Source organism: Myxine glutinosa, chromosome 2, assembly GCF_964187855.1.
Source record: "Myxine glutinosa chromosome 2, kmMyxGlut1.1, whole genome shotgun sequence".
NCBI lineage: Eukaryota > Metazoa > Chordata > Myxini > Myxiniformes > Myxinidae > Myxine > Myxine glutinosa.
In genome coordinates, this window is record NC_136262.1 from 265,491,913 (window position 1) to 265,508,953 (window position 17,041).

Consider the following 17,041-nt stretch of genomic DNA (forward strand, 5'->3'; position numbering starts at 1 on the left):
GCAGGTGGGAGAAGGTACCCTTCAAATCTGGGAGAACTGGAGCAGTTTGCACAAGAAGAGTGGGCCAACCTGCCGGTAGAGAGGTGTAGGAAGCTCATTCATGGCTATAGGAAGCGCTTGACTGCAGTTATTTTGTCCAGTCTGTGCTACCAAATATTAAGTCTGGGGTGTCAATAATTTTGTCAATGCCATTTCTTTTTATTTTCTGATTTAGTCAGGTTCACTATGTCAATAAATTATATTTCGTTCAAAATCATGGTAGATTAGCAAACCTATACATTTTTGGAAAGGTTATAGCATAAGGAAACTAAAAATCAATGTTTACATTTGGAGAGATACCTGTATGGCGGCCATTTTGGATTTTCAAAATGGCCACTGTAAAATACATATTTTGTTCTATTTCTGCCTCTAATTACCCTAAAAACTTTTTAAAATATACTAAACCTATATTTCCAGGGACAAGGAATCCAATGAAAGTATCAAATTAGTGCTACGGGGAATGGTAAGACACGAATCAAAGGTTTTGAATTGCAAAATACTGTCTTTATATTCGCGATAAGTTGCATAATCAAATACATGTTATCATTTTGTACAGGCAGTTAATAACATCAAAATGTGTCACAATAATTCATATCACCAAACATACACAGGCAGTCAGCAAAATCATATATACACATGCAGTCAGTATAACTTCACATCTACACAGGCAGTCAATGACAAAATATACACAGGCAGTCAATGGCATCAAACATACACGATTACAGAATATGCCATTTAGAGTTCGTCATCACTGTCCTGTGTGTCGTATCCGACAATATAGTCCGCATCGTTTTCACAGTCCGTTCCACACAAGCAAAGGTCGGTCAAATTGATTGGCAAATCGAATTGGTCGAATGGTCGATCGAATCGAATTCGATGAATCGAATCGAATCGATCGAAATGGTCGAATGGTCGATCGAAACGATTGGTCGAATTGGTCGAATTGGTCGAATGGAATTGGTCGATTGGTCGAATTGGTCGAATTGGTCGAATCGAATTGGTCGGAATTGGCAAATGTAAACATTGATTTTCTGATTTTCCATGTAATAACGTTTCCAAAAATGTATAGGTTTGCTAATCTACCATGATTTTGAACGAAAAAACATAGTGAACCTGACTAATTTAAAAGGATATATTAAGTTCTAAATCAAAAATAAAGGTTCTGTAATGTTAACAGAGAAATAAAGAATTGTGGAGACCAAATACTTTTGTTAATTTCAACTTATTTTTCGAGAAAATTGTGAGTTATTTGAAAAAGGTGCAAGGGTGCCAATATTTTTGGCCAAAACTGTACATGCATATAAGGTCACACACACTTGTGTACACACACACACACACACACACACACACACACACACACACACACACACACACACACACACACACACACACACACACACACACACACACGTATATACATACACACAGACACACATGTACAAACACACACACGTGGTAAAGAACCTCAGAATTGACAGGAGGACAACGAGAACACCCCGGTCTTGCCTCTTTTGAAACTAACCCCATCAGATGAGCTGAGCAGATCTTGAATCTTCTGGTAAATGATAGGACGCTGCTATTTCTGGTAGACACCGGGGCTCGACTATTCGGGCGGGTATAATGCCCAGCGCACCCACATCCGAGGAACATGTTAGAATAATAGGGGTCAGGGAGAAAAAATGACAGTCCAATGTGGAACAACATGCATTTTATTAGCAACTAATACCCTGGTGAATTTGCTGGGATGGGATTTACTTTGGAGATTAGGATGCGTCGTGCGATGTTCTCCCTCGGGGATATATCTCGAGATGCCTCACGAGAATAGAGGAGAGGTTCTGGCCATGTTGATGCAACCAGCCCCGGAGGTATATTGTTGGAGAATCACCACTCCAGGGATTAGAGACATGGTAGAACAAGAACTTAAACTAGGACAGAGGGGGGTAGAAGTAACAAAATGGATGAAGGACAGGTACATTAACTCAGACAAGATTTTTGACCTTTTGCATTGCACTGCATTTTATGATGCGGACAGAGGATATGAGGTTTATGAGCTCAGGGTAGAAAAGGCCTTGGGCCAACAATCGGACTTGAAGCTGGGAAAGATTTGGATGGGAGAGGAAGGTATTGGTATCGAGGTAGACCTAACCAAAGCTCAGCGGGATCAAACCCAAATAAGGGAAACTTCTACCCTGCACATCTCGGTGGTTAACGCGAAGGGACGCCGTCCCGAGGATATATGGCCAATGATAGCACGTGTGAGGCGGCTGGCGGGAAATCAGAACCGACTAGATGACGGCACACCCATCACCCAACTAGGAGATGGGGAGGACTACTGTTGGGAAGAGTGTTGGCCCAAAGTGTTGGGGGTATTTGAACAGGTAACCTTGCCACCTCGAGCCCCAGAGGGGAAACTCTAAACTCCGGACTGGACTTGAAACTACAAATGAAAGTATCTGGACCAGGTATCTCCCCAACTGGGACAATACAATACCCACCCCCCCCCCCCCCCCAACTGGGACAATATATATAACTGTGGACAATACATGCTAATGATGTAGGAAGGATCCATCAGGTGGAACCGATTTGGGTCTCAGTGGGAAGCACCGGGCCCTACACCAAGGTGCAAAAATACCCAATTAGACCTGAGGCGGCCAAGGGAATTGCTCCTGTGTTTTCTTCGCTGCTACAACAGGGAATTTTGGTGGAAGTGAAAGGTCCATGTCATACTCCAATCCTCCCAGTCAGAAATCCGGGAGAAACCTTTGTGCATGATTTGAAGGCTATAAATAAGTTCATTGAAGGGATCACCCTGGTGGTTCCCAATCCTGCCACGATACTAACAGCTGTTCCACCCGAAGCGGGATGGTTCTTGTTGATAGGCCTTTGCTCAGATTTGTTTACAGTCCCCATCCACCCAGACTCCCAATTCCTGTTTGCCTTCACCTATGAAGGCCAACAATAAACCTGGACCGTCCTTCTTCAGAGTTCTGTGACGGCCTGACCTTGTTTTCCTGAGCATTGCATCAGGACTTAGCAGACGTGGAACTTTCAGAGGAATCCAAACTAATCCAGTATGTAGATGATTTATTAATCTGCGCATACAGCAAAGATGCATGCTTGAAAGATACTGTAGCCTTGCTGACTGCCCTAGCAAGTAAAGATCATAAAGTAAATAAGGACAAATTGCAATTTTGCGAATCAAGCGTGGTATACCTGGGACATACGCTTAGAAAGGGCAAGCGAAAGCTTACCCATGAATGCACGGAAGCAGTCCGAGAAATTCCTGGGCCCAGGCCTACGTGGCAAACGCAACAATTCCTTATAATGGTGGGTTACTGGAGAATGGATAGCGGATTTTTTTTTTTTTTTTTTTTTTTGTATACAAGATCGAGGCTCGTGAAAGAGCGAACATTAATCACACAGAAAGACAAACAGACACATAAAACAAATAACATCGGGAGCGGTAGACAAGATGGGGAGAGAGGGGGAAGGACACAAACACAACATTTGAGAGCAGGGACCGAGAGACATGGAGACATCGAGAGATCTGTGGGAGGGAGAGGGCTTTGGGGGGGAGGCATGTGAAGGGGGGGAGGCATGTGAAGGGGGGGGAGGCATGTGAAGGGGGGGGGTGGGAGGGGTATAAACATATGGACACTGCCAGGATTTCCAGGAAATAAGTTGGAATTTCAAACAAGGTGGATCTGGGGTGAATTAGTGGGGGTAGAAAAGATTTCACACTGGTAGCGAGATCCCTGCAGGACGCTGTTCTCAAAACAATGCCACCAACAGTCGAGTGGACGGCTGAGTAGCAGCAAAGTTTCATGCATTTAAAACATGCGCTGATGGAAGCACCAGCATTGGCACTCCAAGATTAAGATAAAACTTTCCTGCTGTACATTCACGAGAAAGAGGGGGTTGCCTAGGCAGTTCTGACACAACGGCATGTGACTGGACCCGGTAGCAAGAGGGTTGCCGACATGCCTCAAAGCGGTGGCCGCGGCGGCATGGGCAGTGCAACATATGGAAGCAATCTCGTGCTGGGGCACCCGTTCATCGTTAGAATGCCACACAGTGTTGAAGCAATCCTGCTGCAGGCAAAGACGCAACACTTAACAACCGCCCAGATGCTGAAGTACGAAATAGCTTTAATGCATGCGTCCAACATCACTATTGAGCGATGTTCCATTTTGAACTAAGCATCGTTACTGCCAACTCCCAAGGACGGGAAACTGCACGACTGCCAGGAAGTCATTCAAGCCACTACGGCCTCACGGGAGGACATGAAGGATGAACCAATGGACAACCCAGACCTTGTAATGTATACGGACGGCTCAGCTGCCAGGGAGCCGGATGGATCTTTACAGGCAGGGTATGCTGTGTGCTCTGTCCATGGAGTGTTAGGGCAGGCTCAATTGCCAGATACGTTCTCGGCACAGAAGGCAGAACTACGTGCGCTGATAGTGGCATGCAATGTGGGAAAAGGATAAAGTGTCAACAACTACACAGATTCCGCGTATACATGGAGTGTAGCACATGATACGGGGGCAACTTGGAAGATGAGGGGTTTTCTCATGTCAGCAGGGATGCCGATGAAAAACGGTGCATTTATTGTAGATCTCATCGAGGCTCTACAGCTTCCAAAGGCCATAGCCATTGTGAAATGTAAAGCACACACGAGGGGCAGATGACAACATTGCAAGAGAAAATGCCAGGGCCGACGAGGCAGCCAAACAGGCAGCAGGACCCCTGACTGAATATCAAATGCCACAACGTACAGTTAAAACGGTCGAGACGGTTCCAACCGTCCAGGACGTGGTGGCTCTACAGGAAGCTGCCGGCGAGGAAGAAAAGGCAGCCTGGATTAGGGCCGGCTGCAGCCAGGACCCGGACACAGGATTATGGATGGCTGCAGGCCTGCAGGGGGGCAAAATGGTTGCCCAAAAGGGGGTTTTGCCATGGCTCGCACGTCTGGCTCATGGACATGACCATACGTGCAAGGGTGGAATGTTGAAGACAGTTTTTCAGACATGGTATGCCCCAGGATTTGTAGGGGTAGCGAAAAGATTCTGTCAGAGGTACATGATATGCCAAAAGCAAAACCCAGGTAAAAGCCAGGAAAAAACATAAGGCAGGGGCTCACCCGCCGCCATGGAGTCCATTTGTACACATTCAGCTCGATTTTGTCAATATGCCACCATGTAATCAGCTAAAATACATGCTAGTGGTTGTAGACATGTTCACGAAATGGGTAGAGGCATACCCATGCAGACATTGTGAAGCTGCAATGGCAGTGAAGTGCTTAATAGAGGAATACATTTGCAGATATGGAATACCCTATAAAATCTCGAGTGATAAAGGGGGACACTTCACAGCAGACATCACAAAAGAGCTGTGCAAGGCACTGCAAATTGATCAAAGGTTCCACTGTCCATATCATCCACAGTCAGCAGGGGTGGTGGAAAGACAGAACGGATTCCTCAAAAGTAGGGTCACAAAGTTGTGCGAGGAAACGGGCCTCAAATGGCCTGAGGCAGTCTCGTTAGCACTAATGGTGATGCGCTCGACGCCGAAGAGGAGAACAGGGTTATCCCCGCACGAAATACTAATGGGACGGCCCATGAGAGTGCCAGTAACGGCACCATTTGACTTAACCAAGATGGACTTGCATTTTATGGATGGAACAGTGTTGGAATTTTGTATAGCTTGTATATTTTGTATAGCTTTGTTGTGTAGCAACAAAAGTTGCAAAAGGTTTTCACACACAGGTTAAAGAAGCAATGCCTGAACCAGCCACAGAGCAGTGGACCAGCCTTTCCAACCAGGTCATTGGGTGTTGTTGAAGAATTGGAGGCGAAGCACAGCACTGCAACCCAGGTGGCTGGAACTGGACCTGGACCTCACCAGGTACTTTTGGTATCACACACTGCAGTAAAGGTTGAAGGTAAACCATCGTGGATCCATGCAACACATTGTAAAAGGGCTCATGGAACCAATGAAGAAGGCAGCGAAGCTATCCCTAACCTTACTGATACTACTATCCCGAAATCTGTGGACCACTAACCCATTGGTTGGAGCAGCACACCCATATTCGGAAAACACCTATTGGATGACGTCTCGGGTAGCGGCAAGGGCATTCAACAAAACGGAATGGTGGGTATGTCTGCCAGTCCTGCCGAACAGTAATCGCGAAATAGATATGTTTGTTTATCCACTAAATTTGATTGAAATGTATGTGGCACTGTGGACAATCGAGCAAGAATGCCCCTGCATAGTAAGTAGTATGACAACGAGTTTGGTAGACAAGTGTAAATTAAGGGCCTCATCGTACATCCCCAAAAGTTAATAACTGACAGGCAAGACCTCCGTATTGGACTATACAAAATCCAAAGAAGGGGTTGATATGCCTTGAGGAAAACGGCACCAGGTTTAAGATGGGAAGATCGGTCAGCACTCACACATTCCAGGATACAACGCAATTAAATGTAGGAAGCATGCACCAATTACAAATGAACAAAATGTGGATGGACAAACCCTATATATCCAAAGAAAAGGTTGCGCCACATGGGGTGAGTTTTGTCTGTGTAAATAAGGCTTACCCCTATTTGCCAATAGGATGGTCGGGGAGTTGTTATTTGGGGTGGGTAGTTCCATTAATGAGGATAAGAGGCACTCTCCCTACAATAGCGATGCAAGCCCAGCGATCCCTTGTAGATGAAGAAGATCTTACAAATCCAGAAGGGGCAGACTGGGAAAAAAACTTTTGGTTTTTTTTCTTCCAGGGACAGAGGGGGTAGTGATGAACAGTTACAAACTGGATGAATTGGTGTTAATCCTCGAAAAGGTCTCAAACGATTCTGCAGCCGCAGATCAAGAGATACTGGATACGGTCGTGGAAATGTGCGCAATGGTAATGCAAAATAGGGTAGCCCTCGACCTACTTCTAGCAGAAAAAGGAGGGGTGTGTGGGATAATCCACGGAGATTGTCGCACCTGGATCGCTGACCCTAAGGAAGGGGTACAGGTGTGAATAGATAGAATGAGAGAAGTGGGTTCGTATTTGCAAACTAAAAGGGAGAATCGTAACTCTTTGGGATTGGGAGAATGGCTGTCGACTGTGTTTGGTAACTGGGGAACCAAAATTATTTTGTGGGTACTATGGATAATCGCTGGAATAGTCATTTTTATCCTTCTCATGTTCATTATAAAAATATTCATACGAGTGTGCCTGCAAAAGTGTCTTTCAGGAGGACCTTCCTTTGCTGGGGGGGGGGGGGGGGGGGGGTCCAAGGAGATGGTGCAGTTGGCTGACAACCCGGGCCCAGATTACTACGAGTGGACTCCACCCTTCCAGGAGCAACCCGACACTCAATCAAACTCCCCTCCCCCATATCCCGGTCCACCAAACATGCATGAAGAACAGTTGGAACTTATGCAGGCGTACACTGCACTATCCCTAGCAAAGGTGTGCCAAACAGCGGAAAAGACTCTTTTGGATATTGAAATGTCTTTGTTGGAAAGTGGCGAGCCCATGCAGAACCCAAAGCAGGGCCAGGCTGAGGCTGCACAATAAAGAAAAGCCTTGGGCTGGTTTGTTTCCCCTTATATGCTATTCCAAATATATTAAATACCCCGCTTGCAAACTTTCAATTTACACTGATGCAAAATGAGGCTTGAGTATTTCTCTTCCAGGCTGTTCCTGGTCTGCTCACAGGGTGATGCGGAACCCCTGTAGGGAATTTGTCAATCCTCGCTGCTTCCGGGCTTGGGTCACCCGGTTATGGGATCCAGATGGGGGGGAAAGTAGCACCCTGGAGGAAGTGACGAGGTTCAGTTGGGGAAGGGAATTGGCAAATTGATTGTCAGGAATTGACAAAGGAGGAACTGTGGAGGTGGATTAAAATAGCAATTGTCATTCCTGTCCAATCAGGGACCTAGGAAATAGGGAGCGTCATGGGTAGACTAATCATGTGGGTAGAAGGGTTGCATTATGGGAACATTGAGTAATGCTGTGCTTGCCTGAGTGCTTGTTGGTTTCCTGTTTACACTTTACTGATTGGACAAAGGGTGGATAGAATAGCAAGCCTGTTATGTTGCAGAATTCAAGGCTGACCATCTAGTTGGTGCACACTACATATTATCTTTTGTCTTGTTGCTTGTGTGCGCAGGTTGTGTAATCTTGAGGGGGAAATGGAGGCTGTGTGGGCAAAACCACACTCTTATCTTTTGAGTTAACCTTGCTGCGCTGTTCCAGCCAGAACATTTTGCTTTGTATAAATACAGCTGTTGTAGAGCCATTTCTTTAGAGATCTGCACGGGTGACGTATATGCTGTTTTCTTACGTAGATGCTTATCTCTCCGCGTACAGGTACTCTAATAAATTCCTCTGTAACAGTCTGAAGTTGTTGGTGATACATTCCAGTATGAGTGGCCTCTACACATACACACACATATATGTATATACATACGTATATATATATACACACACACACACACACACACACACAAACAAACACACACGTATATATATACACACACACACACACACACACACACACACACATACACACACACACAGACACACATGTATATACATACACACACACACACACACACACACAAACAAACCAACACGTATATATACACACACACACACAAACAAACACACACGTATATATATACACACACACACACACACACACACACACACACACACACACACACAGACACACACGTATATACATACACACACACACACACACAAACAAACCAACACGTATATATATACACACACACACACACACACACACACACACACACACACACACCCACACACACACACACAAAAGTGGATACTTTGAGACCTGGGAGCGCTCCTTTCCACCTTCCCAAACCCACATATGGAGTTAACAACCAGCGAGACATACTGCGTGTTGTCAAAACATGACCCCACTGTTCCACTGTCAGTTCGTTGTCTCCCCCATCCCCTCTCTGACCACCAATGTCACCTCGCTCTTCCATGAGCCTCAATTTTGCAAACAAAATGGACGGGGGTGGAGAACGGATGGGCAAATAATATATTTTTTAAAGTAGTTGGCCTGTCTCAAGATGATTTTACAGAAGAAATAAATGTAATTGAGTTTGTGAGGAAGAAAGACAAAGTCTCCATGTCAACGTGCACAAAATGAGTGGTGGTAGAAACTACCTTTTATCCAGGTGAACCTACACATCCCTATCATACCACAGTACGGGAAATATGAACTAAATGACAAACAGGTAATGAAAGGTGCACGCACATATTAATCGGCAACAAAACATAATGTGAACAACAATCGACTCCACGACGAGCACGGCTGTCCAAAGGTAACCATGTCCCCCTTCCTGAGCTTGCCGCAGACACACAATGGCAAGCTGTGACTTGGCAGAGAGGGAAAGCAGGCCACAAGTTTGGTTGAGGAGAGAAATCATCCGACTAAGGAATCGGTCTGGGGGGAAAAAATTAAATTTAATTTAGCAAATGTGGGCAGGCTAAGCATGGTGCTGTCAACATAATGACAGGTGAGGCAGGAATGCTGAACAAGGCTCCAAGATTTCACTTCACATTCATGATACTGGAATTACCGCACCCGGTCTACGCCATCCTTCAGTACATGCCTCCTGACATCCCATTTTACTGTCTTGTGTTTGGGTGGGGGTCGTCCACATATCATGTGTGTCAGGGGAGGGGTGGGGTACATTCATAAGAAATGTGAGAAGAGGAAAGGAAATGGAGATTCATTGAATGGTAAATTCCAATGAAATTGAAGGGAGGGAAATCTATCATGTAGTGCATGGTTTAGGGAGGTGTTCTTCTTCTTCTTCTACTTCTTCTTCTGGTTAGTCTGCCTCCTTCAATCCTTAAGATCATTGCAGAAAAAAAGGAATAAATTATTTATTGTTTATTATTTTTATATTATTTTTATTTATTAATTATTTATAGCAAAAATAATAAAAGGAACAGAGCACGGGCACTCAGTTTTTGTCTGTGCTATATTTCTTTTTTTTCTTTCTTTTATACTGAAAGTCAAGCAAGGAAGCAGCACAAGACATTGCAAAGTACTTGGTAAGACTCGGCCGGGATTCAAACCCCCGACCTCCCAGATTCAGCGTGGATGCTCGAACCATCACGTCGCTGAGATCACGTTGTGAAGCCAGAACTGGGTCACTGTACAAGTCAATGCCCCCTGATTTGCTACTGTATCCCAAATCAGCTTCAAACACCTATGTAACTTCGTTTTGCTTTTCTTTGCACATTTACAAAATCAATAAGTCAACTAACCTACAAACTGGACAATTATCTCAAATCGTGTAGGCCGATGTGTATACCAACGTGGTGTTGTTGTCTAATAAAATGAATGAATGAATGATCGTTTTAAGGCCATTTTCCCCGCTAGAGCGGGGGTTAGCCTTGCGGGCCCCATGACAATCATGGTTCCCTGTTTGAGGCAATGTTTTTTATGGCCGGATGCCCTTCCTGACGCCAACTCTTGGTCGCCTCTTACGATGCGCAGGGATACGGTGCACCTATTCTAAATCGGGGTACACACCGTGATCATTCATCCCAGCAAGCTGGTACTCAATTTGCCGACCTCGGAAGGATGACAGGCTGAGTCAACCGCCCCGGCGTTAATTCAACGATCGACCGGGATTCGAACCCAGGATCCTAGGTATCCCAAGCCGGCACCCTAACCGCTAAGCCAGCACCAGGCTAATGTCTAATGTCTTGGACAATTATCCCTCTGCTGTCTCGGTGCAATCCAGGGTTCACCGCTCACCTCCACTCATTCGTTCCTATTTTTCCCACCTGTGGAACCAGCTTCCACACTCTCTTCAATCTCATTCTTCCCTCCAGGCCTTCGAGACAGCTGTTCACCACCATCCAAGATCATCCCCAATCCAAAACCATCCCCGAACTCTTCAACCCCCATCAATACCCGTCCTCGCCCCAACACCCCAAGCCCTCCTCTTTCCAAGTTTCCAGCTTTTCCTTCATCCGTTTCCTTCTGTATCCATCTTGTCCACCTCGTGTGTCCTCCCCTAGCCCTCAATCCTTCCACACATCCCTTATTTGTCCAGGCCACCCTCTATTTTGTCCCTCAACCCTGCTGTTGGCGCGTTCCCTGCTCCCTCCCCTCTTTCTGCTGTTCATCCTGATACATTCTGGGGTTTAGCTTCTCCACGAGCCTCGATTTTGTATACAAACAAACATGAAGTTAAATGTTTGGTTAAATTGTACCTGGGAATTTGTGCACACATATGTAGTTTTGTGCACAAACGGGTGTGCCTGTGCCCTGCATGACACGATTAGCTCCTTTGTCTGAAAACCCCAACTCTGAGAATCCGGCACCTACTCTTGGCCCTGTTTTATAAAAGCCCTAGGATTCCCCTACATATATTGCTGTGGCTTTCAATGTCTGTAACATCAGGTTTGTGTCTGTAACATCAGTGTGGTTCACTCTTTTTGTTTTTCTTCACAAGAGCAAAGCTTATAGAAGAGCAAGGACTCAAGTCCACTGAGTATAGTATAGACTCAAGTATAGAACTCAAGTATAGGACTCAAGTACTCAAGAACTCAAGTACTCAAGGACTCAAGTATAGAAGAACACAAGTGCGAGTTCCACTGAAAGTGGAAACAATTGGGCACAAACGGCAAGGAAATGAATGAACATGAATAGGAGAGAGGAGGGGAGAAAAGACTGAAACCGATAGGTGAAAGTAGTGGGTTAATGGGGGAGATAAAAATTCTTAGTCAGGAAGGGGGTAGTGGGGGGGGGGGGGTGACATTAAATGACAGTGCACTGCCTGTTTGAAACCTTGGAGGGAAGAGTGGGAAAGAACGGCATCTGGGCGGTGGAGTTTCAGCGATTTTCCAGAGAGAATCCAGGAATCGGGTCACAATGTAGTGTCCAGGAAGAATCCAGGAACCGGGTCATAATTTAGTGTCCAGGAAGAATCAAGGAACCGGGTCATAATTTAGTGTCCAGAAAGAATCCAGGAAACTGGTCACAATTTAGTGTCCAGGAAGAATCCAGGAACCGGGACACAATGTAGTGTCCAGGAAGAATACAGGAACCAGGTCACAATTTAACGTCCAGGAAGAATCCAGGAACCGGGTCAGAATTTGGGTGTCCAGGAAGAATCCAGGAACCTGGTCACAATTTAGTGTCCAGGAAGAATCCAGGAACCGGAACACAATTTAGTGTCCAGGAAGAATCCAGGAACCGGGTCACAATTTAGTGTCCAGGAAGAATCCAGGAACCAGGTCAGAATTTGGGTGTCCAGGAAGAATCCAGGAACCTGGTCACAATTTAGTGTCCAGGAAGAATCCAGGAACCTGACCACAATTTAGTGTCCAGGAAGAATCCAGGAACCGGGTCATAATTTAGTGTCCAGGAAGAATCCAGTGACCGGGTCACAATTTAGTGTCCAGGAAGAATCCAGGAACAGGGTCACAATTTAGTGTCCAGGGAGAATCCAGGAACATGGTCACAATTTAGTGTCCAGGAAGAATCCAGGAACAGTGTCACAATTTAGTGTCCAGGGAGAATCCAGGAACAGGGTTACAATGTAGTTTCCAGGAAAAATCCAGGAACAGGGTCACAATGTAGTTTCCAGGAAGAATCCAGGAACAGGAACACAATTTAGTGTCCAGGAAGAATCCAGGAACCGGGTCACAATTTAGTGTCCAGGAAGAATCCAGGAACTGGGTCAGAAGTGTCCAGGAAGAATCCAGGAACCAGGTCACAATTTAGTGTCCAGGAAGAATCCAGGAACGAGGTCACAATTTAGTGTCCAGGAAGAATCCAGGAACCGGAACACAATTTAGTGTCCAGGAAGAATCCAGGAACCGGAACACAATTTAGTGGCCAGGAAGAATCCAGGAACCGGAACACAATTTAGTGTCCAGGAAGAATCCAGGGACCGGGTCACAATTTAGTGTCCAGGAAGAATCCAGGAACTGGGTCACAATTTATTGTCCAGGAAGAATCCAGGGACCGGGTCACAATTTAGTGTCCAGGAAGAATCCAGGAACCGGGTCACAATTTAGTGTCCAGGAAGAATCCAGGAACCAGGTCACAATTTAGTGTCCAGGAAGAATCCAGGAACGAGGTCAGAATTTAGTGTCCAGGAAGAATCCAGGAACCGGAACACAATTTAGTGGCCAGGAAGAATCCAGGAACCGGAACACAATTTAGTGTCCAGGAAGAATCCAGGAACCGGGTCAGAATTTAGTGTCCAGGAAGAATCCAGGAACCGGGTCACAATTTAGTGTCCAGGAAGAATCCAGAAACCGGGTCACAATTTAGTGTCCAAAAAGAATCCAGAAACCGGATCACAATTTAGTGTGCAGGAAGAATCCAGGAACCGAGTCAGAATTTAGTGTCCAGGAAGAATCCAGGAACCGGGTCATAATTTAGTGTCCAGGAAGAATCCAGGAACCGGGTCATAATTTAGTGTCCAGAAAGAATCCAGGAAACTGGTCACAATTTAGTGTCCAGGAAGAATCCAGGAACCGGGACACAATGTAGTGTCCAGGAAGAATACAGGAACCAGGTCACAATTTAACGTCCAGGAAGAATCCAGGAACCGGGTCAGAATTTGGGTGTCCAGGAAGAATCCAGGAACCTGGTCACAATTTAGTGTCCAGGAAGAATCCAGGAACCGGAACACAATTTAGTGTCCAGGAAGAATCCAGGAACCGGGTCACAATTTAGTGTCCAGGAAGAATCCAGGAACCAGGTCAGAATTTGGGTGTCCAGGAAGAATCCAAGAACCTGGTCACAATTTAGTGTCCAGGAAGAATCCAGGAACCTGACCACAATTTAGTGTCCAGGAAGAATCCAGGAACCGGGTCATAATTTAGTGTCCAGGAAGAATCCAGTGACCGGGTCACAATTTAGTGTCCAGGAAGAATCCAGGAACAGGGTCACAATTTAGTGTCCAGGGAGAATCCAGGAACAGGGTCACAATTTAGTGTCCAGGAAGAATCCAGGAACAGTGTCACAATTTAGTGTCCAGGGAGAATCCAGGAACAGGGTCACAATGTAGTTTCCAGGAAAAATCCAGGAACAGGGTCACAATGTAGTTTCCAGGAAGAATCCAGGAACAGGAACACAATTTAGTGTCCAGGAAGAATCCAGGAACCGGGTCACAATTTAGTGTCCAGGAAGAATCCAGGAACTGGGTCAGAAGTGTCCAGGAAGAATCCAGGAACCAGGTCACAATTTAGTGTCCAGGGAGAATCCAGGAACAGTGTCACAATTTAGTGTCCAGGGAGAATCCAGGAACAGGGTCACAATTTAGTGTCCAGGAAGAATCCAGGAACAGGGTCACAATTTAGTGTCCAGGGAGAATCCAGGAACATGGTCACAATTTAGTGTCCAGGAAGAATCCAGGAACAGTGTCACAATTTAGTGTCCAGGGAGAATCCAGGAACAGGGTTACAATGTAGTTTCCAGGAAAAATCCAGGAACAGGGTCACAATGTAGTTTCCAGGAAGAATCCAGGAACAGGAACACAATTTAGTGTCCAGGAAGAATCCAGGAACCGGGTCACAATTTAGTGTCCAGGAAGAATCCAGGAACTGGGTCAGAAGTGTCCAGGAAGAATCCAGGAACCAGGTCACAATTTAGTGTCCAGGAAGAATCCAGGAACGAGGTCACAATTTAGTGTCCAGGAAGAATCCAGGAACCGGAACACAATTTAGTGTCCAGGAAGAATCCAGGAACCGGAACACAATTTAGTGGCCAGGAAGAATCCAGGAACCGGAACACAATTTAGTGTCCAGGAAGAATCCAGGGACCGGGTCACAATTTAGTGTCCAGGAAGAATCCAGGAACTGGGTCACAATTTATTGTCCAGGAAGAATCCAGGGACCGGGTCACAATTTAGTGTCCAGGAAGAATCCAGGAACCGGGTCACAATTTAGTGTCCAGGAAGAATCCAGGAACCAGGTCACAATTTAGTGTCCAGGAAGAATCCAGGAACGAGGTCAGAATTTAGTGTCCAGGAAGAATCCAGGAACCGGAACACAATTTAGTGGCCAGGAAGAATCCAGGAACCGGAACACAATTTAGTGTCCAGGAAGAATCCAGGAACCGGGTCAGAATTTAGTGTCCAGGAAGAATCCAGGAACCAGGTCACAATTTAGTGTCCAGGAAGAATCCAGAAACCGGGTCACAATTTAGTGTCCAGGAAGAATCCAGAAACCGGATCACAATTTAGTGTGCAGGAAGAATCCAGGAACCGAGTCAGAATTTAGTGTCCAGGAAGAATCCAGGAACCGGGTCATAATTTAGTGTCCAGGAAGAATCCAGGAACCGGGTCATAATTTAGTGTCCAGAAAGAATCCAGGAAACTGGTCACAATTTAGTGTCCAGGAAGAATCCAGGAACCGGGACACAATGTAGTGTCCAGGAAGAATACAGGAACCAGGTCACAATTTAACGTCCAGGAAGAATCCAGGAACCGGGTCAGAATTTGGGTGTCCAGGAAGAATCCAGGAACCTGGTCACAATTTAGTGTCCAGGAAGAATCCAGGAACCGGAACACAATTTAGTGTCCAGGAAGAATCCAGGAACCGGGTCACAATTTAGTGTCCAGGAAGAATCCAGGAACCAGGTCAGAATTTGGGTGTCCAGGAAGAATCCAAGAACCTGGTCACAATTTAGTGTCCAGGAAGAATCCAGGAACCTGACCACAATTTAGTGTCCAGGAAGAATCCAGGAACCGGGTCATAATTTAGTGTCCAGGAAGAATCCAGTGACCGGGTCACAATTTAGTGTCCAGGAAGAATCCAGGAACAGGGTCACAATTTAGTGTCCAGGGAGAATCCAGGAACAGGGTCACAATTTAGTGTCCAGGAAGAATCCAGGAACAGTGTCACAATTTAGTGTCCAGGGAGAATCCAGGAACAGGGTCACAATGTAGTTTCCAGGAAAAATCCAGGAACAGGGTCACAATGTAGTTTCCAGGAAGAATCCAGGAACAGGAACACAATTTAGTGTCCAGGAAGAATCCAGGAACCGGGTCACAATTTAGTGTCCAGGAAGAATCCAGGAACTGGGTCAGAAGTGTCCAGGAAGAATCCAGGAACCAGGTCACAATTTAGTGTCCAGGAAGAATCCAGGAACCAGGTCACAATTTAGTGTCCAGGAAGAATCCAGGAACCGGACCACAATTTAGTGGCCAGGAAGAATCCAGGAACCGGAACACAATTTAGTGTCCAGGAAGAATCCAGGGACCGGGTCACAATTTAGTGTCCAGGAAGAATCCAGGAACTGGGTCACAATTTAGTGTCCAGGAAGAATCCAGGGACCGGGTCACAATTTAGTGTCCAGGAAGAATCCAGGAACCGGGTCACAATTTAGTGTCCAGGAAGAATCCAGGAACCGGGTCACAATTTAGTGTCCAGGAAGAATCCAGGAACCAGGTCAGAATTTAGTGTCCAGGAAGAATCCAGGAACCGGAACACAATTTAGTGTCCAGGAAGAATCCAGAAACCGGATCACAATTTAGTGTGCAGGAAGAATCCAGGAACCGAGTCAGAATTTAGTGTCCAGGAAGAATCCAGGAACCGGGTCATAATTTAGTGTCCAGGAAGAAGCCAGGGACCGGGTCTTAATTTAGTGTCCAGGAAGAATCCAGGAACCGGGTCATAATTTAGTGTCCAGGAAGAATCCAGGGACCGGGTCTTAATTTAGTGTCCAGGAAGAATCCAGGAACCGGGTCACAATTTAGTGTCCAGGAAGAATCCAGGAACTGGGTCAGAAGTGTCCAGGAAGAATCCAGGAACGGGGTCATAATTTAGTGTCCAGGAAGAATCCAGGAACCGGGTCATAATTTAGTGTCCAGGAAGAATCCAGGGACCGGGTCTTAATTTAGTGTCCAGGAAGAATCCAGGAACTGGGTCAGAAGTGTCCAGGAAGAATCCAGGAACGGGGTCATAATTTAGTGTCCAGGA